The 7,317-nt window shown below is 39.0% G+C and overlaps 1 pseudogene; it reads right to left on the bottom strand.

Annotated features, from left to right (window-relative positions):
- Window positions 1–1,059: 1,059 nt before the first annotated feature.
- Window positions 1,060–1,963, bottom strand: LOC141498084 (large ribosomal subunit protein eL6-like; annotated as a pseudogene).
- Window positions 1,964–7,317: the final 5,354 nt, after the last annotated feature.

The following is a 7,317-nucleotide window of genomic DNA, read 5'->3' as shown; positions in this document are numbered from 1 at the left end:
GAGATCTCAAAGCAAATAATTTTGAACATATTAAATATAAAAACTTCTGCATTGATAATTTTAATGCAATTTAGGATAAGGAAAAATCTATCAAGGGGAGCAAGATTTGTACCAAAAATTTCTAATGGTCTAATTTATAAAATATGTTAAAAAATATATGACTAAGATTCATTTCCCAATAGATAAGTATTCTTTTGAAAAATTTTCAAAGAAAGAAATTCTAACTATTGACAGCATCATGGAAAAAATATTCCAAACCACAAATAGAAAAATAAAATAACTCTGTTTTACTCCATACTCATCAAATTGATAAAGGTGATATTAAAAATGGAAGTAGCTGGAGCGGCTAGGTGGCGCAGTGGATAGAGCACCGGGCCTGGAGTCAGGAGTACCTGGGTTCAAATCCAGTCTCAGACACTTAATAATTACCTAGCTGTGTGGCCTTGGGCAAGCCACTTAGCCCCATTTCCCTTGCAAAAAAACCTAAAAAAAATGGAAGTAGCCAATGTAGAAGAAACTGTAGGAAGCTCTAGGATACTAATAGGCTGTTACTTGAGATATGAATTGGAAACTTCTTGGGTCTTATATTTCTCAAGTGTAAAACAAGGGAAAATGAAGAACACTAAGCTAGAATCCAGGTGACCTGGGTTCAAATTACAGTTCTACATGGCAGACAGAAATCAGTCTGTGGCTGCTTTCAAGTGATAGGGGGATGGGGCTCTCTTGCTCTGAAGTTCAATGAAAAGGGACTGAGGCAATTTTGCCCATGTACATTTTTATCAAAGGTTGATTTTGTCCTATTGAACCAATGTAGATATCTTGGGTAGTCACTGCAAGTAGACAGTGGGCTGGGTTAAGGGGGCTGGATTGGTTCTAGGGAATGATGAAGGCTGTTTTATGTGTTTATTGAAGGTTGCTGTTTTTAATAATTGCTTTCTGTGGTTTCCGATTACCTTGAATATACAATTCAAACTCCTCTAGACAGCATTTAAGACTTGATCATCTGACTTCAACATATCTTTCCAGGTTGATTACATATGACTTTTTTTTTCACTATTCCAAATATTTTAATAAGAGTTCTCTACAAGGCATTTAGAACACCAATTTGTGAGGATAAACTCCATTGGAGAGAGAATACAGAACGCAGGTAACCACGGAGCTGAGGAATTTTCTTGATTTTGGGCAGGAGCTGAGAGTCCACTGCTTTCTGATCAGCCTTGTGCTGCTCTGTAATCTCATATTTCCCTTTCTCTGTGTCAAAAATCTCTCCTTCTTGGTGTCTGGGTTTACGGAGCCTCTTCTTCTTAAAGTAAGCATCAGTAAGATGATTTGGAATTTTTACACCAGAAAGGTTAACCCTAGTAGAGGTGGCAATGACAAATTTCTTCATAGAGGAACCCGATTGATGGTCAGAGGTCCAGTCACCAGTAGCAAACCACTAGCCAGCTGCTTCAGGAAAACCATGCGCTTGCCCCTGTGGCGGCCAGTGAGCAGAATCAGAACTGTGCCTGGGGTGATGCTAGACCCAAGTTTGCTCACATGCTGGCTGAAGGGTTTTTTGCCATGACTTAGGAGTTTTCTGGGCACATCTTCAGTAGGGTAATACCTGGCCATTTTGCGAATCTTTACCACTCGGTTTCCTCCATTTTTATCACCACCAACTGGCTTTGAGATAGCTTCAGGCACCCTGTCTTTCTTTTTCCTTTCAATCCGGGTTTTTGGTGCAGCATACCTCTGCTTGTACATGGCTCTGCGGGAATACATTGCAGACCTGGAGTATCTGCCGATCCCTCGGGCCAAGACTGGGTTTCGACTGCAATGCTTTCGAGGTGTTTTCACCACCTTTTCAGCCCCATCTTCCTTTTTTGGCCTTCCTTTCCTTTTTTTCCTTTCTGACCTTCTTTTCCTTTGGAGGCTTTGGGGGGTTTTTGTCGGCCATCTTGAGAGAAGGGGAAAGAGACTCCAGCTCTGCACTACCGGTCTATATAGAGGGGCGAGAGTTACATATGACTTCTTTCTAGCTACTCTTTATGTGCTATCTTCCTTCATCAGAATATAAGTACTATGATGGTAGGGATTAGAGTTAGTTTATTATACTTATAATTCCAGCACCTAACACATAGAAAATTCTTAATAAATGCTTCTTTCTCTCATCCATCCAGTCACCTAAACCACCCATCCACCCATCCACCCATCCATCATCCATTCATCCCAGCATTTCTATTACTAGCAAGATAGAAGAGCAAGAGGCAGAAAGAGAAATCCCATTTAAAGTAATTTCAGACAATATAAAATATTTGTGAGTCTCCCTGCCAAGGCAGACTCAGAAACTCTATGAAAACAACTATAAAACACTTCCCACACAAATAAAATCAGATTTAAATAACTGGGCAAATATAAACTGCTCATGGATAGGCCAAGCTGATATAATAAAAATGATGATTCTACCTAAATTAAACTACTTATTTAGTGCCTTACCAATCAAACTTCCAAAAATTACATTCATGATCTAGAAAAAATGTAAATAAATTCATATGGAGAAATAAAGTCAATAATATCCAGGGATTTAATGGAAAAAAAGTACAAAAGATGGTGGCTTAGCCCTACCAGATCTAAAATTATCTTATAAAGCATCAGTCATCAAAACTGTCTGATATTGGCTAAGAAAGAGTGATAGACCAGTAGAATAGACAGGGTGCAAAAGAGATAACAGGTCAGTTCTAAGATAAAAACTCTCTCCTTGATAAAAACTCAAGGAAAATTGGAAGTTAGCATGATAGAAACTTGAATTAGAGCAATGTCTCACACCCTATATCAAGAGAAGATCAAAATGGATACAGGATTTAAGCATAAAAGATAATATTATGAGCAAACTAGGAGACCAAGGAACTTTACCTGTCAGATCTATAGAAAGGGAAGCAGTTTATGACCAAGGAAGAGATGGAGAACACCATTAAAAACAAACTAGATAATTTTTATTACATATCATTAAAAAGTTTTTGCACAAACAAAACCACTGTAACCAAGATCAAAAGAAATGTAGTAAATTGGGAAACTATTTTTACAACTAGTTTCTGACAAAGGACTCGTTTCTAAACTATATAGAGAACTGAGTCAAATTTATAAAAGAAACCAAAAAAAAAAAAACCAAGCCATTCCCCAATTGGCAAATGCTCAAAGGATATGTAGAGGCAATTTACAGATGAGGAAATCAAAGCTATCCTTAATCATCTAAATCATTACTGAGTAGAGAAATGCAATTTAAAGCATCTCTGAGGTACCACTTCACACCTCTCAGACTGGCCAATATGACCAGAAAGGACAATAATCAATGTTGGAAATCTGGGACACTAATACATGTTGGTGGAGCTGTGAACTCATCCAGCCTTTCTGGAGAGCAATCTGGAATTATGTCCAAAGGGCAATAAAAATGTGCATACCCTTTGACCCAACAATACCACTACTGGGTCTGTACCTGAAGAGATGATGAAAAAGGGTAAAAAACATCACTTGTACAAAAATGTTCATAGCAGCCCTGTTTGTGGTGGCAAAGATTTAGAAATTGAATAAATGTCCATCAATCAGGGAATGGCTGAACAAATTGTGGTATATGGACATCATGGAACACTATTGTTCTATAGAAACCAGGAGGGATGGGAGTTCAGAGAAGCCTGGAAGGATCTGCATGAACTGATGCAGAACTAGAGGAACATTGTCCACCATAACAGCAACATGGGGATGATGATCAATCTTAATGGACTTGCTCAGTTCATCAGTGCAACAATCAGGGACAATTTTAGGGTATCTGTGATGGAGAATACCATCTGTATCCAGAGAAAGAATTGTGGAGTTTAAACAAAGATCAAATTCTTTTTAAAAGTGATCTTATTATGTAATATTGCTATCTCATATATTTTATTTTTTCCTTAAGGATATAATTTCTCTCTCAACACATTCAATTTTGATCAATGTATAGCATGGAAACAATGTAAAGACTCAGACTGCCTTCTGTGGGGGTGGGTGATGGGGGGAAGGGAAGCAAGATTGGGGGGAAAAATCATAAAATTAAAAAAAAAAAACAACAAAAAGAAGAATTACTGCTGTCTGTCCAGAATTCCTCCATTTTATAATGGTGGGCCTGATGTTTTGAATTCATCTTATTTGACCCAGGCCTGCCAAGAAACTTTCAGATTCCAGTTCTGTCGGCTTTGGTGTTAGTGACCCTCCAAACATGAGGTCATCTGCATTTGATCAACAGACCAGCTGAACTTTAGTCAAGTCATTGATCAAAAATGTTAAACAACAATGAACCAAACACAGATCCCTGGGACCCTCCGCCGGAGACATTCTGTCATATTGAAAATGAACGATTCCCCACTTCTCTTTGAGTCTTGTCGCCCGACTAGTTATGAGACCATCTAACTATTGTCTACTTCCCGCCTTTCCAACTTTTCCATAATAGCATGAATTACTTTCCCCAAATCTTTGCCAAAAGCTAGATAAACTATAGCCGTAGCAATTTTCTCTTCTATAAATTCAATAAGCTTGTTAAAAAAAGGAAGTGAGGTTCCTCCATCGTGACTCATTCTTAATGAAGCCAGACGACTATTTACTTCCTTTTGCTTTCCTTTTCTTTTCCTTCTTGATGTTTGCCAACCTTCCCTTGAGTGACCCAGTCTAGACTTTTCCCAGGAGCTCAAGTCAAGTTCACTGACCCATAATGGGCAAACTGTTGTCTTGCCTTTTGGGGAAACTAGGATATTCACTCTTCTGTCTAGAGGTAGCTCTCTCCTTGCCCACGATTTTCCCAGTATCATTTACAATAGCTCATTCGTCTCATCTGCAAGCTTTTTGAGGACCCAAGGATGAATTTCATCCAGGTCATAGAAACGGAATTCAACTTTCTTTTTATCCACTCACTTATCTTGGGCATAGATCTTCATTTCCTCAGTCATACCCCAACTGGTGGGAACCTTCTGTTTCCATTTCTTTGCAAAAACAGCTAGGTGGCAGAATAGTGAGAGCACTGGACCTGTAATCAGGAGGATCTTAGTTCAGATTCAACCTCAGACACTTACTAGTTGTATGACCTTAGGCAACTCAGTTAATACTGATTGCTTCATATTCAGGGCTATCTCCAGTGGTCCTGATCCTTGTACAATCACTAGACCCAGATGGTTCTAAAGGAGAAAACAAGACTGGTGACTTAGGACAGCACCTCCTCATTCAAATCCAATTCACATGAAGGTCATGATATCTCCTCTCTGATGTCATGGTCCTTTTCAAGAATGAAGAACAAACAACAAACGGTACTCCATATATATTGGTACTAATAATCTGTTCTGTTGTTATTGTATGGTTGTGAAACATTGACCATTACTGTCTCTAAAGAGTTGAAAATGGCATCACACAGAAAGTAATAAGGAGAGGCATTGTCATCCATTTCCATTTCTTGAGGTAAAAGATAGTTTCTACCCTCAAGAAACTCATAGACTAATGGGGCAGAAAACATTAAAACAACTGTGTGAAAACAAGCCAGGAAATATTGGCCGTGATCAACAACAGGGAAGGCGCTAGTATTTTTTTTAAATTTATTTTTATTAAAGATATTATCTGAGTTTTACAATTTCCCCCCCAAATCTTGCTTCCCCCCCCCCCCCCATGGAAAGCACTCTGTCGGTCTTTACTTTGTTTCCATGTTGTACATTGATCCAAATTGGGTGTGATGAGAGAGAAATCTAATTAGAGAAGTCTAAGAGGCAACAAGATCAGACAATAAGATATCTGTTTTTTTTTTCTAAATTAAAGGGAATAGTCTTTGCACTTTGTTCAAACTCCACAGCTCCTCATCTGGATACAGATGGCACTCTCCTTTGCAGACAGCCCAAAATTGTTCCCGATTGTTATACTGATGGAATGAGCAAGTCCTTCAAGGTTGAACATCACTCCCATGTTGCTGTTAGGGTGTACAGTGTTTTTCTGGTTCTGCTCATCTCACTCAGCATCAGTTCATGAAAATCCCTCCAGGCTTCCCTGAAATCCCGTCCCTCCTGGTTTCTAATAGAACAATAGTGTTCTGTGACATACATATACCACAGTTTGCTAAGCCATTCCCCAATTGAAGGACATTTACTTGATTTCCAATTCTTTGCCACCACAAACAGGGCTGCTATAAATATTTTTGTACAAGTAATGTTTTTACCCTTTTTCTTCATCTCTTCAGGGTATAGACCCAGTAGTGGTACTGCTGGTATGCACATTTTTGTTGCCCTTTGGGCATAGTTTCAAATAGCTCTCCAGAGGGGTTGGATGAGTTCACAGTTCCACCAACAGTGTAATAGTGTCCCAGATTTCCCACAACCCTTCCAACAATGATCATTATCCTTCCTGGTCATATTGTCCAATCTGAGAGGTGTGAGGTGGTACCTCAGAGAAGCTTTAATTTGCATTTCTCTAATAATTAATGATTTAGAGCATTTTTTCATATGGCTATGGATTACTTTGATCTCCTCATCTGTAAATTGCCTTTGCATATCCTTTGACCATTTGCCAATTGGGGAATGGCTTTTTGTTTTAAAAATATGACTCAGTTCTCTGTATATTTTAGAAACGAGTCCTTTGTCAGAATCATTAGTTGTAAAGATTGGGAAGGCGCTAGTATTAAGGGGGATCAGGAAAGACTTCCTATAGACGGTGAGTGTGAGTCAGCAGTATAATAAACATGACAAAGGAGAAGGAAAATAGCAGATATCATCAAAAAACATATGAACAAAAGAGAGACCTGACAGGCCAGGTGGAGAAAGTGAGATCCTACAATCTTACTAATAGATTGTAGACATCCAGCCTCCAAATGAATGATGGACAACTTCTGTGTATCATGGGCATCTTTTGGAGTTAAGAAAAAATGAGGAAGGCTCCCAGAAATTTTGACCAGGGAGGACACAAGGTGGGCTGGCATGGATGGGGTGAATTTGGCACCATTGGAGGGAAAAAAATCAACTTAGATGAGATCTGATGAGGGACCCTCTAGAATATGTGGGGAACTTCACTCACAATATGAGTGAATCAATGGATGAAAACCTTTTTGTGTTCCTCTACAATACCCATTGGGAAGTGTAGCCTGGGCTGGTGTAACTCATACACATTTCAAGGTTTATCTACTTGGGGACTCTGTTGCTCCAAAGTCCACTCATTTTTTTTTTTTTTTAGTTTTTAGGGGTTTTTTTGCAAGGCAATGGGGTTAAGTGGCTTGCCCAAGGCCACACAGCTAGGTCATTATTAAATGTCTGAACCGGATTTGAACTCAGGTCCTCCTGA

The sequence above is a fragment of the Macrotis lagotis genome, chromosome X (genome assembly GCF_037893015.1).
Source record: "Macrotis lagotis isolate mMagLag1 chromosome X, bilby.v1.9.chrom.fasta, whole genome shotgun sequence".
Taxonomy (NCBI): Eukaryota; Metazoa; Chordata; class Mammalia; order Peramelemorphia; family Peramelidae; genus Macrotis; species Macrotis lagotis.
Note: the sequence above shows the minus strand (reverse complement) of the source record. Positions and strands in the feature narration are given on the sequence as shown.